At 39.2% G+C, this 17,971-nt stretch overlaps 2 protein-coding genes across 20 annotated transcripts in view; one reads left to right on the top strand and one right to left on the bottom strand.

Moving 5' to 3' along the window:
• Positions 1–17,971, top strand: part of LOC124215816 (uncharacterized) — a 112,955-nt gene that overhangs the window by 65,686 nt on the left and 29,298 nt on the right. The gene's annotated exons all lie outside the window — the stretch shown is intronic.
• CaMKII (Calcium/calmodulin-dependent protein kinase II) overlaps positions 1–17,971 on the bottom strand; it is a 108,374-nt gene that overhangs the window by 89,658 nt on the left and 745 nt on the right. The window lies entirely within an intron of this gene.

The raw sequence follows: 17,971 nt of genomic DNA, 5'->3' as shown, positions 1-17,971 counted from the left end.
ATTCTTTTTTTTCGCGTTTCTTTATTTTACGCCGCTGTTGAACAACAGTAATTGGTACACAGCTACTCATTTAATTCGCTTAACGAAATTGACCTTCCGATCTAACCTCGCGATATGCAGATCATGCGAGTGATGTTGCTCAATTTGCTGAGAGAGCAAATCTATTTTCAACTGCAATTGTTCCGCGCGTATTACATTACCTATATACACTCGATTCCGTTACAACCAAACGTTTAATACAATGCACGTATGAGTAATGTATATCGCTTACGTAGCAACGTCTGACGGAATGACAAATGGCATTGCCTGAAGAACGATCGTCGCTTTCCGTCTGTCGCTGCGCGCAACGTTAACGGCTGTGTTTCGAATCGGTTTATACTGCGCGTATAATGCTTCGCGACTTGAGCGGAGAAGAAGAAAATATTCAATTAATGCGCATGTTTCGCGGCTGCATCCGCTTCTACACGGCAAGAAGATTTATCTGTCGGTGGAAATCCGCAGCGACGTCGATCGCATCCTGCATTTTTACGCTTGTCGAATTACAGAGTGCCTCCTGATTCGCCGGTCAGGTGCATAATCGTAAAATTGACGCGAAACCTCCGCTACCGAGCAGCGAGGGAGAAAATGGGGAGGAAAAATCCTCTCTGCCGATGACTTAGTGGTTCAGATTGGCCGGAAAATTCACGTCCCTTCGTAAAATAACAAAGCAGCGGTTCGTCCGGAAACTTAACCGAGGTGCGGATGATGCTGCGTTTAATTTTTCATCAACTTTAATGAGAAACTCCTGCAAGAGGAAGAGAGAAAGTGAGGGGGGGGGGGGGGTGGTGTAATTAAAATCGCAATCAGGAATCAACTCCGCGTTGAACCTTACAGCGCGGAAAACTTGAAACTGTGCAAGAAACAAAAATAGGCTACGGAAATTGTCGCCGGTTGAAAAGGCTGCGGGTAAAAAGAGGCTGAGCTGGGCATAACCAGCAAGGACAATCACTCGGTTGTTCCAGGATAGCTCCCCGAGTATCGTGAGATTCGACAGCTGTCGACCGGGTTTGCCAGTCATCCCTGTTTCCTTTTCCCTATTCTTTTTCTTCATCTTCTTCTTCTTGTTCTTCGTTTTCTTCTGCGCAAGCATCCAAGCAAGCATCGAATTTTTGGCCGCGTTGCTCGCGCTATTGACCCAGCGAGAAAAGTGCCTGGATCCTGCACCAAATGTAGATATAGATGTCTGTTTCTGTGTCCTACGAGGTGTCACACACACGCGCACACACACACACACACACGCTCCCTCCCTTTCAGTTACGAGGGTACCTTGACTTTTCCCCTTCACCCTCATTCCTCCGTCGGTCTTCTTCCGGTACCAATCCGGGTCGGGAAATTCATCAGATCCCCGGATATCCGATCCCCGAATCATACACCTCGCGACGCGTCCCGGAGGGTCCTAAACTCGAGACCCGAACGATCGAATACTTTCCTTATTACACAGGGATCATCCTCCTGATCAAGTTTTCCTCGTTCGGTTAATTTGTCCGGATGTTGGGGAAAATTAGGGACGAGCGCGAACGTGTGTGAGAAATATTTGACATCGAAACGAAAATCGAAAGCTTCTTCATTTTTTCCTTAAATTTTTGTAAAAAAAAAAAAAAAACAGTACTTTTATCGCGAGGTTATTTGACGTCTTGGAACGAGTGTCGTATAAGCTATGTTACGTAACCGAGCCCGGTGTAAGAGGGGAATAACGGTGGTTATTCGAGGCTTTTTGCAGCACCGCCTCCGTCATAACTGCCGTCATAGCTGCGAGAGTATAACTTTTTCTTCTCTACGATATAAATGTCATCCTGCGACCGTACGGTGGAAAACGGTTGACATGTCGGGGGTGGAGAGGGAAAGGAAAGGGACGGGAAATTCATCTCGAAAATATATTTGATCGTAAAATTCTCCTTCTTAGCCGAATATGTTCCGCAGGGAACTTTCCGCAGTCCTCTATTATAGAAGCGAACCAACTGCTCGCCCCGACGCAAAGAGGAGTTATATTTCTACTTCTGGCCGGCTACACGTATGATTACATGTATATATTATGGATTCATCGAATGATATATTAAGCGACACGTGCGTGGCATTGAGGAAATTTCGACGGCTCGATTATTATTATGTATCTGAACACGGGGGTGCTGGTTTATAAGGCACTGTTCTTGAATTAGCGTTGGAAGTGTGCCGATTCTTTACGGCCCTGTTCGAAATTTCGGATATTTTTATAACCTACGAAACTGCGGATGTAGAAAACCTTTCCGAAAACAATTCTTCCCTATTGTGTCGAACGGTATAATCTGAGAAGTGAAATGAAATAACGGTGAAGGCCGTATAAATCTCTCCTTAAGTTCGTTTGATGTATTCTTACCGTTATCACCCACTCTAGTTTCCCACCCTCCTCTTTCTCCCACTCTCTCACTACAGTTCCTCTGTTATTTCAACAGAACGGTAGGTACGTATTTTTCTCCCTCGAAAGTCTGACTTGCCGGAATTGTCGAGAACGTTTCAAAGTAAATATCAAGAACTTATTAATGGGCGCAAAACGCTTATCCTCATATGTCAAGTTGTACGTGTTACGACGTGTTTCTTTCGTGATATGGTACTCGTCATTTGCACGAAATTGGATGATAAAATTTGATTGATAGTGGCAGATTGATGCCTTGGATAACTTATTTCAGACAATTAATATTGTCAATTGCGAATAGGTAAATAGGAAATCGTATTCAGGCATAGAGAATGAAAAGCTTGCGTACTATATGATTTCCTCTCAAAGATTCGATGAAAAAGTAATAAAAAAAGAAACAAATAAAAAATGTTGATCGCGTACATTCGTATATTAATACAAACAGGCATCGATTCCGTCTAACTCTGTTTGCCAAGACAGCAATTTTCAGTCCCACAATCACATTCCCGAATATCGTCCCTTCTCTTTCTCTCTGCTTTTGCCGGGCTTTAAAGGCAAAGGGCCAACATTGATCGAGACGACAAGTTCGCGCGGAAAAATCTCTCGGGATGTTGTAATGCCGGAGCGTGTGACGCGTGCGGGGGAAAGTCGGTGAAGGGCAGGAGGGGCGAAAGCGAGGATCCGGACGGTTCCAGATCCCGTGGGAACAGAGTCGAGTAGCGGCCTCCGCAGGATGGCGGATCGCCGAGGCAATGACAGCACGTGTAATGTGTATGTATAAGCCGGGGGCGATCCTCGAAACCCGGGAAGACACTAGTATGCATAATTCTCGATACGTGCAAGGGGAAAAAAGGATGCCGTGGCTCATTTTTTTCTTAGTACATGAAAAATTTTGTAGTGTGGTATATAAATATATCATAAGTTGCTTAAAAAAAATCGGCTGTTTTTATTTTTTTCGATGTCACGTGTTTAATAGTCGTAGAAAGAGGAAATAAGACGCCTTTTATGATTTGAGCCGGTAATATTAATATTGAGTGATTCTCGAAAGCAGTTTTCCATTTTCTATTTAACCAACATGAGAAAATAATTTAGTTATTTCTGAATTTTGTAGCTCGGTAACGAGGCAATGCACATAAATTTCCGATGAATATTTTTGTTGGGAATTTAATGCTGTACAAAAAAAGGTGTCTTGTAATTTTTTTTACAACTAAACTCTTTGAAAATTTATTCAAGGTTAAAGTTGAAATCATGAGAAAATTCACTTTTTTCGAGATTAACAGCGAAAATGTACATTTCAACTAATCAATATAGGCAAAATAATGTACTAGTTACATTTTTTGTACTCTAAGTAAGTATTGAAAAATGATCTACCTAAATATACGTCTTTTCGTCAATTATCTTAATGAACGTGAGAATCAATTCCATTTTAAAAGCATCTTTATTTAGTAAAACAATAAATTTGCTCCAGTTGAAAATTAATTGAATGACATGATTTAACAGCGATTGAAATGTTTTCCAAAAAAATGACCACAATATTTTGTGATAAGTCTAGTATTTTCGCTGTTGATCTCGAAAAAGGGATTTCTTACACGATTTGAACAAAAAATTGTCAAAGACCTTTTTTTTTTGTAGAGCATTAAATTTCCTACAAAAATATTTAACGAACATTTACGTATGTACATTGCCTCGTTACTGAGCTACAAAATTCAGAAATAACTAAAATTATTTCCTCATGTTATTTGAATGGAAAATGGAAAATTGCCATTGAAAAAAAAAAAAAAAACAGTAGCCTTTTTTTTGGACCAGCACAATATATATTACATATATATAAATTTTACGATTTTCTTGCTAATTTCACCCGCAAATAGATTTACGAGTTTTTCGATTTGGTTTCTTCACTGGATCGTCGCGTGCCTTCTAGGCTCGCTGACTTGCAGAGAGAACTCGTCGACTTTACACGTTGAATATCGTTTTCGCGCGTATTTAACTACCGCATAAAAGAGAAGCTTTTCGGCATCGTAAATTTCAATGATCTCTCGGTTGTTTTGGCTTTTCAAAATCGCACTGCATCGGCTCGTTAAAAATCAGAGGCGTTGAGTTCGGTCCCCTATCTATGATCGTATAAACATTCCACAATGCATGCAATTAACTAGCTGCTCTTAGAGTCGCACAGTGTTCGCCGTTCATTCGTTTATCTGTGGAATACACCGATCTGACGGACGATAGGAAAACGATTGCGGTTTCTCTCCGTCTCATTCTCTCTCATTCTCTATCCACGTATCTCACACGTCACTACTTTACTGTGTTTATTTTATTCTTTCACATCCCCTCTTCTTACTCGTTCATATATCATTTTTTTTTTTTTTCTTTGTAAAATTGTGACGCAAAATCCAATCGTCGAAATAGAAAATAGAAAAGAAAAACTGAACGAAATATAAGGAAAGACGGAAGCTGCGTTTCAACGTTCAATCGACTGTTGAACTTTAAGAATCAAGAAAAAATAAAACATCAAACATACATTTGATTAATAAAAAACGAAAATTTATTACAGAAACTTGGGAGTAACGATGATCTATTAAAAATATCTTGCGAGATTATACGCTTACAAAACGGGATTCGCCATAGCTGAGAAATGACAAAAGAGTCGATTCTTCTCATCTTTGCTCATCTCAGACTGTCACGAGCTTATGTATAATTCAATTATAATTCCCGATCAATTTTAAATTATCACACGTCAGCTCCTAGGTGCAAAAAAATGCAGGGACGGTACAAGCAGACCGCACGCAGGGTATATAAACGTCGCCGATGACCTTTCCTCTGTGATTCTCTAACCAGGATTGACACGCGGCTGCCTCTTTCATTATCGAAACATCCCCCCCTCCTCCACCCTCGCCGGTTTTTCCTCCCACCTCCTCACAACCCTCGGATCTATTCTTGACTACGAGAAATTGGGACGCCCAGTGCCTTTGCTATTAATAGTAAATTCTCTGCCACGTTTTATATAGGCTACCAGATTCTTTGATCAAAATATTGACCCACGTCGATTGTACATGTATGCATACATCGAAGACCATATCACGCGCTGTTATCACCGCTGTTCGAACGCGCGTATGTCACACCAGATTCAGCGTACAATTCGTAGATAAAGAAAGGCAAGGAAATAAAAGTAGAATCAAAATTGCATTTAGAAAATAATATATTTCGAGCGAAAAATGAAGCTGGGACTTGGTACAAAAATTTATATATTGTGTATGTATAGATATATGTATTTGTGCAGGTTTTTTCGTCTAAGATTTGAATAAATTTTTTAACTTTCTTCCCTCCTTCTACCTCTCGACAGACATGCCGACGATTTGCACAAATATTTACCCGCAGTTAATTGGATATAAGAGGCAGAGGACACTACGCTCTCTGCTCTACTTTCCTCCTCTTCTGTATTCGTGATCGCGAAAACTTTCTCGCCTATCCCTCGTCTTCGCTTGTCGCATCTTTCCACGTGGTTAGAGGGTGGTTGAACCTTGAGTAAAAATTTGAAAAACTTTATGCAGACGATGTAAAGCGCCGAGTTGCCGAAGCCTAGAACTAGATGTCGAGTGTTCTTCTTATCCTAACTTCGAGTATGTGAATTGCGTCATGTTATATACATATATGCATATACATATATATTAATATGTGTAGCCTCGTCTTCGTTCCAATTTTAATTTCATTCCAATATACGTTTCATAAATGATGGATAATTTATACTCTTTTAAACAAAATCAATCCGTCGTCTTTATTTGGCTGGTGGTGCACGATGCTGTTGCGTCATTCGGTTCGATTCGACCTTCGAGGGTTCAACTACGTAGCACAAAATTCTCACCAGCTGATAGAATGATAGATCGCACATCGTATATTTTTCGGTTCGTTAAACGCGTTATAATGCGTCTTTCGATGCGTGCGTGCAACAACCTTTAAATTTATCATGCAAAGTATCGGTTAATTAAGAACGAGAAGTAGAAAGACGTCGGATAGAAATTTCTTTGAAGCAATTCCTCGCACGTTTTTTTTTTTTTCTTTTTTCTTTTTTTGCTCTTTCAACAAAACTTGGGAACCTCAACTTATTCGTTTCAAATTGCTTACATTGGAATTACGTTATTTTACATGACGAAACGCCGCGTCGTCTTCTTCTGCGTCGCGTCTCGAAAACGAATGCAGGTGTAAACTTCTTGGTGTAATATCGGAGGCAATCTTTATTACGGTCGGAGCAATAAATCGCAATTATGGCGGTTTTTTTATCCGTCTCCCTGATATTTTAAAAGGAATTTTTTCTTTGCTTCATTCCTTCTTCACTTTGCCTGCATTATTCAACATTGCACGTTTCATTGTTCTGCTTTTATTTTTCTCCACCCCCCTCACTTCACCCTATCGTATAAATTTCGCGTAATACTTTCGTCACTGGCCCGTAAGCCGCAGGTTGATGTTTTCTTTTATGTTGCACAAATGACGGTCGTAAACCTCATTTCGAGCAAATACCTTCGATAATTATTATCCGGAACGTAACCCGTAAACAACAGGCCTTTGCCGCAGCTGCAAACTACCTTTTGAATGGTACCTACGCGAATCACACGCGAAAAGAAATAAGAAAACAAAAAAAAACAAGCAACAAAGAAAAGAATCGCGAAGCAATTTGGAAGTTAATTGATTGCCCATGTACGGATAACGCCTCTATAATTATAGTGGCGTCATTTTAAATCCCATTAAAATGAATTTAAGAATGAAAAAGATAATATATATATATGCATATGTATATGATGAATCTGCAATAAAAGAGGGAAAAAAATAACGTCCGTAGTTGAGTTCGCAGAAGCTCGCAGAACGAACGTCGATTCGTTAACTCCTATAATCACCTTTGCCCCACACCTACTTGTACCGGATTTTTATAAGGGTTGAAGGGTCAGAGAATTTCAATGAAATAATGAATTACATGTTCTGGTATATATGTATACATGTTGGGCGAAATTTCGTGATCCGTCGTGAGATTCGAAAAAAAGGGTCCGGTGGACAAAAGAAACGCTGCGGGGGTGTTCGACAAGACTGTATCTGTCGGTCCTTCGACAATAATAAGAACGACGTTAACAATAGAGATAATGATAATAATAATAATAATAATAATAATTTAATGACAGCGCGAATCTCTCTGCGAAGAGTGAATCAACGGGCGCGTCCACGACGTTATAACAGGGTGGCCACCCGTCTGGAAAACCGGGAAAACCGGGAAATGTCAGGGAATTTTGTATGTCAGGGAAAAATCAGGGAAATGTCAGGGAAATTTTCGGTTGGTCAGGGATTTTTTTTTATAGAACTCACGGATTTCAAAAGCCTTGTCCATAAAATTGAGATGATATCACCGCATCGTCACAATTTTTATTCTCTTCTTATTGACGATTATAAGCTTAGTTGCTGATTGTCATATGAATTCAGTAGTACGAGCAGACATCGGTCTGATTTATCTATGACCGTCACTGCGTGTGGAGACGCACGTTCACCGACGCCTAATAGTCTAGAAAAAACGAAGCCTCAGTTTTTTAGCAATAACTCAAAGAGTAAAAGCGCTATCGAAAATTTCAAAAAGATTCTTAAAGACGAGGAAATTTCAAATAAAAAAGTTCAAGCACCCGGAATTCTATCTTCAGTATTAGTAATTTTAATTTAACGCTGAACATAGGGTTCTGCGCAACTGTTACGGCATGGACGCGCCGCGTCTAGACAGTACACCGCTCAAAATAATTGTTTTACTGTATTGAATGTCAATTTAAAAATTTTAATAAATTGTGGTGTATTCTTAACACTTGAAAGAAAAATGTCCCGTTGAAAAAATATTTTTAAGTATATTTTTCAAAAAGTTACACATTCGTTAATTAGCCATAATTCTTCGAACCTCGATTTTTATTGCAAACAGCATAAATGTTCAAATAATAGCTCTAAAAATATTTCGCTTCTTGGAGCCCCTTCTTAAATATATACTTAACAAGACCACGGAAATGGAAATTTTCATTTCTTGTCAACTTTCAAAAATCATAATGAAAGAAATAAACAACTTTTAAAAACTTTTATAACGTGGTCTTGTTGAGTTTATATTTAAGAAGGGACTCCAAGAAGCGAAATATTTTAAGAGCTATTATTTAAACATTTATGCCGTTTGCAATGAAAATCAAGGTTTGAAAAATTATGACTAATTAACGAATATGTAACTTTTTGAAAAATAAACCTAAAAATTTTTTTCCAACGGGACATTTTTTTTTTCAAGTGTTAAGAATACACCATAATTTATCCGAATTTTTGAATTGATATTTACTACACTAAAGAAATTATTTTGAGCGGTGTACTGTCTTTAGACGCGGCGCGCCTATGCCGTAACGGTCGCGCGGTGGCCTATTTTGAACGTTAAATTAAAATTATCACTACTGAAGATAGAGTACCGGCAATCCGCACTTTTTTATTGGAAATTTCCTCTTTGAGAATCGTTTTTCAAATTTTCGATAGCGCTTATACTATTTAAATTATTGCAAAAAAACTGAGGCGTCGTTTTTATTTTTGTTTGTTTTTTATTAATAACAATTGCAATTTTCATTGGTGGGAAAAATGCAAAAAACGTCCTCCTCAGAATCGCATTTCGAATCGAATGAGCTGTCGCTCACATTTTTAGGAGACTTGGAACGATTTTTCGGAGGAATCACACTTTTTGACTAGACTATAAATGTCTCGATAAATGTTATATAGAATATGTTCTACAGAACTGCATTACTCGGTATACGGCTGGCTCGGAGGTGAAGTATACTGTCTCTCGGATCGGTACAGTCTTTCCCTTTGTACGCGTTTTATTTGACTTAAAATGTCCTACGCATACGCAGTGGCTGGTAGAAAGAGACAGCATTCTCCTTCGAGCTATCTCTCTCTCGGGTGATTGAAACGCCACCACCGTGGTGATACTTTCAGTTGTTTTTATAGTTCAGTGATCAAAACACCGGCATTCTCGACGCTCGATTCAACGGAGAATTACTCAAAACATGGTTTGTAAATATGTAATTACTACTTTTATCTACAGTTTATTGCATTTGTTATCGAAGTTACTGTACAGCTCTAATTTAAATGGCGGGATTACGGAAACCGAAAACCCATTCACAAATGCATGCGTTCGTTTAATAATATAAACGAACGTTAAATAACGTTTACTGCTTAAAAATCAATACCCATTACCAATAATAATGACTACGAGAATTACCCTCATTATTAATTCTCGCTATGCATTTGATTAGTTTCCGTAAACTCGTGAATTCAAAAAGTGAGCGCTACGGTGTCACTATCGAAGTAAGTTGGGTAATCCCACGCTATTTTACCGATTATTCAAGTATATCTAATATTTATAAATGTTATTAAATAATATACATACATATTATTTAATAACATTCATTTAACATGTGGTTTGAAATTTTTTTCATATATCAAATGTCTAAATAACAAATAATGAAACATGTGAATGTATATGTCATGTAATATCTGAACGTTTGACGAAACCCTTGCTTGCGACATTGTAATTGCGCGTGGTCATCCGTCGCACCGTACTTCAAACATACTATGCCCGAATGAAATACGAAAAACGCGTACATAACAATATAAAAAAGTTGAGGTTCGGATAACAGAGTTAATAAAATTTTCAATATTTCCGAAATTATTCACATTCTTGGTTGTGGCGCATTCGTTTTTTCAAAAATTCATAACTCCGGCTACTATTTTCGTACGGGAACTGGCTCGGGTTCATTTTCTTCGCAAAGAAGGAAATCGCAAGAAAAAATAGTCTACTCAATGTTTTTGGCCTAAATATAAAATATTCTCAACTTTCTAAAACAATTCGAGGTTTTAGCAAATGTTTTTCTTTAATCTGAAATAATTCACAGGCATATAGGTATTTGTATTCTCTCAGTGCTGTGTAAATTTGGTCCTGGGACACGAAGCGAGTTTTTCTGATTTTTCATTTTTTCATTATTTATTCTGAAATGCTTTTCACCATAATTTCTTCGAACTAATCAAAGTGTAAAGAGAGCAGCTCACAACCATTCTACGTATACCGTATTGTTACATATTAGCACATTTTTTGTTCCAGAATATCCACTTACAATTTTTTTTGATTTTAACATGTTTTTATCTCAGAATAATTAATTTGTATATTGTATTATGAAAGAAATGTAGAATAAGTGCATATCCAACGCGAGAATACGAATTGATTTTCTGGAACAAAATTCTCTACTGAGTACAATGCTGTAGTACGTTTCACAGCGTGTATACCATGCAATGCATAGACTTCTTTTCAGATACAATGTCTTCCAAAGCGAGAAAAACTTCTTTCAATGAAATGTGGCTTTTGGATCCTGCACTTTCTTCCTGGTTGCGACGAGTCGAAAAAGACCCTTATTCCGCCTATTGTTCAACATGCCGTACATCATTTTCTCTCAGCAATATGGGAAAACAGTCAGTAACGAGTCACATGCGTGGGCGGAAACATACGTCTGCTGTTTCGATCACAACAAAATCTGCGAGTTTAAAGTTGTTTTTTCGAAGTAATGACGCAACAGGACATAATAGTGGATCGAACAGTTCGAAATATCCACTTGATGCGGCTGGACCGTCATCACGAAATTCTTTAGAACCAGCTCCAGTCATTACACCAATCGAAGACAGTGGACATCGATCGGCGTCACAAACAAATTGTAGACAACAAAAACCGCAAGGACTTCAGCCATTTGTTATGAATGAAAAAGTCACGACAGCTGAAATTATTTGGTGTTTACACGTGATCATGCACCATCACTCTGTTCGCAGCAGCGCATCTACGGTATCTGTGTTCAAATCTATGTTTCCTGACTCAGAAATTGCGAATAAAGTACAACTTGGACGAACCAAAATCGGGTATACGCTCTTGTATGGAATCGCGCCATTCTTCCAAAAACAACTATTCGACATGATCACTACTTGCTCTCATACAGTCGTCGGGTTTGATGAATCTTACAACAAAATTGCACAACAAGGACAAATGGACATCTCTGTACGATTTTGGAACTCCAAGTCTAGTGAAGTATGCGTGCGATATTTTGGCTCATCGTTTCTCGGATATGCAACGGCTGCAGATTTGCTGCAAGGATTCACTGAGACTTTGAGTGGAATCAACCTAAAGAAACTGTTGCAGGTGTCGATGGATGGCCCCAACGTGAACCTGAAGTTCCACAAGGATCTGCAGACTTATCTGCAAGGTGACCCTGATGACCCTACGTTATTGCAGATTGGAAGTTGTGGGCTCCATGCATTACACAACGCATTCAAGCAAGGGATGAATGCGACTGATTGGAAGGTGGTTGATTTTCTTAGAGCGCTATATAATTTATTTAATCGTGTGCCAGCGCGACGCGCGGATTACACTCATCACTCGGGGTCCAAAACCTTCCCTTTAAAATTCTGCGCGATTAGATGGCTCGAAAACGCCAAGGTAGCTGAGAGAGCCATATCAATTCTTCCAAATATTATAAAATACGTTGATGCCGTTACAAAGAACAAACGGACGCCCACCTGCAACAGTTTCAAAATCGTCGCGACAGCTATAGAAAATAAGATGCTGGGTCCAAAACTAAGCTTTTTTCAGTCATTGGCATCAGACGTAGAACCATTTCTGCGAAAATTTCAATGTGATGCACCGCTGGTACCGTTACTCTATGGGTCTTTAATCGCAACGATGCGGACTGTAATGACGAGATTTGTGAAAGCAGAAATTATTGACACTGTGAAAGACTTATCGAAAGTGGACCTTTCTGACAAAGAAAACCTTATTGGATATAAAGAAATTGATTTGGGTTTCGCAACACGAGATACTCTCCGCCGTACTCATAGCTTAAAGGATCGTGACATTAGCGATTTTCGCCGGGATTGCCGCAACGCAATGGTCACACTATGTCAGAAATTAATGCAACGTTCACCCCTCAAATTTAAACTTACGAAAGTTATTTCTTTTCTCGATCCTCAAATTGCTGGGCAGTCTACTATTCGTGATAAATATCTGGCAACCACATTAGAGATATTTGTAGAATATAAATGGCTGTCTGGTATTGTCGCAGACAGAATACAGGGACAGTTCAAAGACTTATGCGCTACAAGTCACTTTGTCGAAGCTTTGAAGACATTTTCTGGTAATGAAAGATTGGGCCATTTTTGGTTCCGTACAGTGTTCAGCGAATCTGAGGTTCCGGAAGAACTATCATCCTTTTTGAAAATGATTTTCATTCTTTCGCATGGGAATGCATCACTAGAGAGAGGATTTTCAGTAAACAAGGAATGTCTCGTGGAAAATCTTGCCGAAGAATCACTGGTCGCACAAAGGCAAATATACGATGCTATTATCGCCAATGGAGGATTGGAATCGGTTCCGATTACAAAGCCACTCATTCTTAGTGCTAGAAACGCTCACCGCAGATACATTGATGAATTGGAGAAACGCCGCACTGAGGCAGATGCCGAAAAGATTGCATTACAGGAGAGAAAAAGAGCTGCGATTAGGGTAAAAGAGTTATCTGCGAAGAAACAAAAGGTGTTGGAAAACGCTGCGAAAGAAGCAACATTGATAGAAGAGGAGATACAAACGCTTCGTAAATAAGCGCTTGGTGATACTACGAAGTCTTACTTACTATATGAGACAAATTTAGTAATAAAAATCCGTACTGTGATGTACTGTTTGTGATATACTGCTAACTTTGTGCAATTCCTATTTCTGCTAACAATGTTTATTCTATGTTGATAGTAATATGTATAGGTGTAGAGGGAGATACAAACCCTTCGCGAATAAGCATCAAGACTTACTAAATATAAAAAAACGATGTACTAACCAAAATCCTTACTGTGGTATACTAACTTTATGCAATTCTCGTGTTTGTTGATAATTTTTATTTGATGTGTTTGGTTCTATAAGTTTATTAGTAAGCGATTCAGTGATGTCTGATCATTCAATAAATGTGTGTCATGTTTTTAAGGCGTCAATTTTATTCCTTATCAACGAATAAAACTGTACCACAACCCGTAAAGATGAATGTATCGTCGTTTTTGGCCATACTTTACCTAGGTTACTATAGTTTTTAGTGATTTCTGCAGAAATTGTGCATCAAAATGTCAGGGAAAAATAATGATTTTAGTCAGGGAAAACCGGGAAATGTCAGGGAATTCCGTGAGCGGAATTGAGTGGCCACCCTGTATAATAAGTTTTAATTAACGCTAAGCAATTAAAATTGCGATTTCTCGCACAACGCCTAAAGCGTCGACCTGCGAGTGCTTTTGGTATTATAAACGATCTCTCTGTCCCTCTCATTGCTTTTCTGCGTTATATTATTATCCATATCCATTTATATGTACATAAGTTATGAAATCAATGTTGCAAACCGAAGAACGAGGGGAAAAAAACGTATAGACCTCGACTTCGATTCCCGTTGGGAGGTGTATTTGTAATATATGTATATATAATTATTAATAATTGTCAGCGTTAATTTATCGTTTGAATAGTTTTTCAGAATAACGCATTTAATTTTCATCCCTAACTATGCAGCATCGGTTAATTGAATATTAATTTTATCATCACCGCAAACAGCGAGGGGGATGATAATTTTCCTTCAACTTTTATCGGCATTCGCACGAATTCAATAGCGCATCTAAGTTTCGTTATAATATATATATGCAACTATCTACGTTTATTGTTATTTGTTGTTGTTGTTGTTGTTGTTTTTACTATGCACGCGAAGCGCTTCTGTGCAGGCGACGTGGATATGGAACGTGAAATTATCTCTGACCCTGAAAACTGTAGGGAAAATCAAAAGAAGATGAGACAAAAGAATTGTGAAGAAAACGAAGGAGCGGAAGGGGAAATAAGGCCAGAAAAAGGCGAGAAAAAAGAAGTAAAATTGAAATTTCTTTCGTCAGTTGGAGACGGACAACGCGGACTCTTCCTAATTGGCGCGCGCATACTTGCGACCTCGGGTGACTTTGTGTCGAATGTATTTTTGAACCCGAAGCCAAAGTATGTAAGAGCTGCGGTGCCGCTTCTCTAACGAACCCTAGAAATAATTATAAAGCATGCTTTTTTCCACGGTAACGGTAACTTCCTTTCCCTTCCCTTATTTTCATCGCAAAAAAGACAAAGAACCGGGCAATGGAATTATTTCGTTACCCGCCATGTAGCAGAAAGCACGCGTTATACATTATACATTACGCATTATACGTATACGCAATTTAATAATAACAGGGCTGTTGAAACAAACGTTGTAGTACAGCAAAAACGTGTAAAGAGAATTTGTTTGAAATTTCATGTTTCTTTTTTCTCTTTTGCTACTTTATCGGGAATTTTTTTCATTTATTGCCACACGAAACACATGTCGGAAAGTTTTTACTTGTCGTTTTAATTATAACGCTGAGCAATGCGGCGCAAAATTTTTTATTGATTGTCGAGTACGATGTGCAAGGAGTTTTTTTTTTTTTTTTTTTTATTAGTAATTACTTGAAAACTTTCTGCCTTTTTACGTTCTCTTTTATTCGAATCACACATTTCAAATACAATGCTCGAGATAAATAACCATATTGATTCTTTGGTCTCTAATACGTTTCACACCGTATTTGATACAGTCAATTTCATTTCGCAGGCTGAATGAACGACGCGGTAATTTGTCAGTGTCGCGACCAATCCACCATGACTTATATATTCCATCTCTGTGCGTTTATTTTAGTTTTTTTTTTGTTTTTATTTTCTTTCAAAAATTATCTTCCAATTCACGCCACTCGTTTGAAATATAATACGTCTTATGATTTGTAATCGTGGAAGATTTAAGATTTAACTATTGTAAATCGCTAAGTTACAATTAGTCGAGCTAATGCAGAAGCGAGGTTTAAATATTTTTTCTAACCGCTCGTCTCCGAAGCAATATTTCGGATCAATATTTCTGCCCTCGGACTTCCCTCCGGTTGTCATTGTTTTTAAACGTAATTCAACGTTTTGCCAATTATCAAAGTTCGCGGGGGGGAAAAAGTGAGTTTGCAGCTGAAAGAGAATCTGCTCGTTAAATTCGCAAGTCGCAAAAACCTTAGCAGACTTGATCTTACAATAAAAAGCGTGCGGAAGAAAGGTTTTTCAGTCCGTCGTTGAGAAAGTCGTTGATAAACTCACTTTCCCTTTGAATTCGCGAAATTCAATACCTGTACTTGGCAATTTTAAGCACGGGGTGAAAAATGTCGACATAAATGTAAAAATTCGTCGCGAAAAAACACGTTGAATTTGATCTTGAAGCATTGAGAACCTGCTCGTTATGAAGTAATTGGGAGTAAATCACACAGGTCGATTGAAATTGGTCACCCTAAATACACAGGGTACGTTTTAATGGCTTTTCTATACACCCACGCGTACAAATTACACTTTATAATGTGACGACGCGCGTGATGCGTGCATTTGCTCTAGGCTCCGCTAATTACAGGTTAATTAAAACTATCGAACCAACGAATTGGAAATTGCACTCTGGATAATAATTCTATCCGATCCTGAAACTCTGTTTTAATATATAATGCACAATTATAAACGGTCGCGACGAATTGGAAAATTGTTTTGTTTCGCTTTCTGTTTCAAGTTTTTTTTTTTTTCTCTCTTTTTTTACGATCGTGTTAATATTCCATTCAATAGAAAGATTAAAAAAAAAAAAGAAACAAATTTAATAAAACATAAAACTATAACAACAACGAGCTAACAATTTGCCGTCGCGAATCTTGATTAGAAACGCCTCACACACGTTTTGACATTCGTTACGCGCGCAGCTCGCGTGCCGCAAATCTTTGACTCGCGTATCGAATAGCAAAACGAGATATAATAACAAGGAAATGAAGTCTACACTTTTATACGTGTACAATATATTTTTATTGTATACGTGCGACATTCTCACGTTAGAACTTTGACTAACCTTATTCTTGTAACCTACAATTCTCCAGCATAAATGAATTTTACAATTTTTCCCGACGCATCGATCAATCGAATTTTCTGATGTTCACGAAACATTCGCACAGCTTCTATTTTCACAGAGATTCAAGCTTCGCGACTTTCAGCATCACCGAAACCGAACAATTTTCCATCCAATTATCAATTCGATGATTTCCGCGCGCGTAAATCAATCACGAATCACGTTTTTACCGTCACTTTTCTACGTCTGACCTGCACGTCAATCGGCAGATGTACAATATCGAGACGGAGAGTCGAGAAGTAGTTGCGTCCAGTAAGGGTAAGGCGTCGAGTAACGATCGCATTTTCACTGTTTTCACCCCCGTACGACCGCCGGTTCATATCGAATATTCGTGCGAATGCGAAAAATTTTTACAGTACCGAGCCGGTAAATTACGTTCAATTGACAAAAAAAAAAAAAACACGTCAGACTCGCCTGTGTGTGCTGGAATATTTAAAAAAATAAAAACTCGAACCGCAAGTAGACACGCAATTTATCATCGAAGAATAAAAAGCACACCTTGACCGTGTCGGCTGCAGTGCAGGGGTGGTTTTGCGAAAGAGGGTGTGGTCCACAGTGTGTTATCACACTTTTCTCATTCTACAATTCGGCCGCGATATATATCGCGTTACGTTACAAGTTACGGTAGAAGGGTGGAGTGGAGATCGTTGTGAAACGGGGTTGTCTGTCCAAGACGAGGGCGAGGGCGAGTCGACGAAGATTCGATTTCGAAATTCTCGGGATGAATATCGAGAATGCGTGTCAGCGTCGACGATATGCAGGCATGTTTCAATTGCGAGAACTTTGGCGCAAAGTCGAGACGAGGATTCGCGATTTGGCCGGAGACTCGAACCACCTGCACGACGAGTACGAACGTGGCTGCAAGTCGCGGGTATCGATTCGACGACAGATCTCGGCGAGCGTTTCGTTCGCACGGATCTTTGATGATTCCCAATTTCTCTTATCGCAATGGTAATAGTAATCAGTGGCGAAAGAGACTGCGGTCGGACAGAGAAATGGAGAGGAAAAACGCGCGACTCGATCGACTTCGACTTCGGACGTTGCTTTGGCCTGTTATTATATATAGCCTCCGGGCCGCCGAAACAGAGATAGACGGATAGATAGATAGAGATAAAGAGACGGAGGGATAGAGAAAGGATAGAATGAGAGAGAGAGAGAGAGAGAGAGAGAGAGAGAGAAAGTGCGAGTTTTAAATATAGACGAAATGCAATAGTCGTGTTCGCCCGGACCCGTGGTGCGTCAGTTTGGTCATCGTCGTCTGCTAGAGCGATATCCATGCGCGTGTGCATGCCTGGGTGTCTGCATGTCGCGAAACGTACGTCGGCGGCCGGCTGTCCCCGCTCTTCTAGCTTGCTAACTGCGATCGCTTCTCTCGACGGCGGGCTAAAGAGACATGGGAGATATCAGTCGGCGACTAGCGGGGGTACAGCAGCCGCGGCGGGCGATGACGATGACGATGACGATGACGATGTCGACGAGGAGA

The sequence above is a fragment of the Neodiprion pinetum genome, chromosome 1 (assembly GCF_021155775.2).
Source record: "Neodiprion pinetum isolate iyNeoPine1 chromosome 1, iyNeoPine1.2, whole genome shotgun sequence".
NCBI lineage: Eukaryota > Metazoa > Arthropoda > Insecta > Hymenoptera > Diprionidae > Neodiprion > Neodiprion pinetum.
Note: the sequence above shows the minus strand (reverse complement) of the source record. Positions and strands in the feature narration are given on the sequence as shown.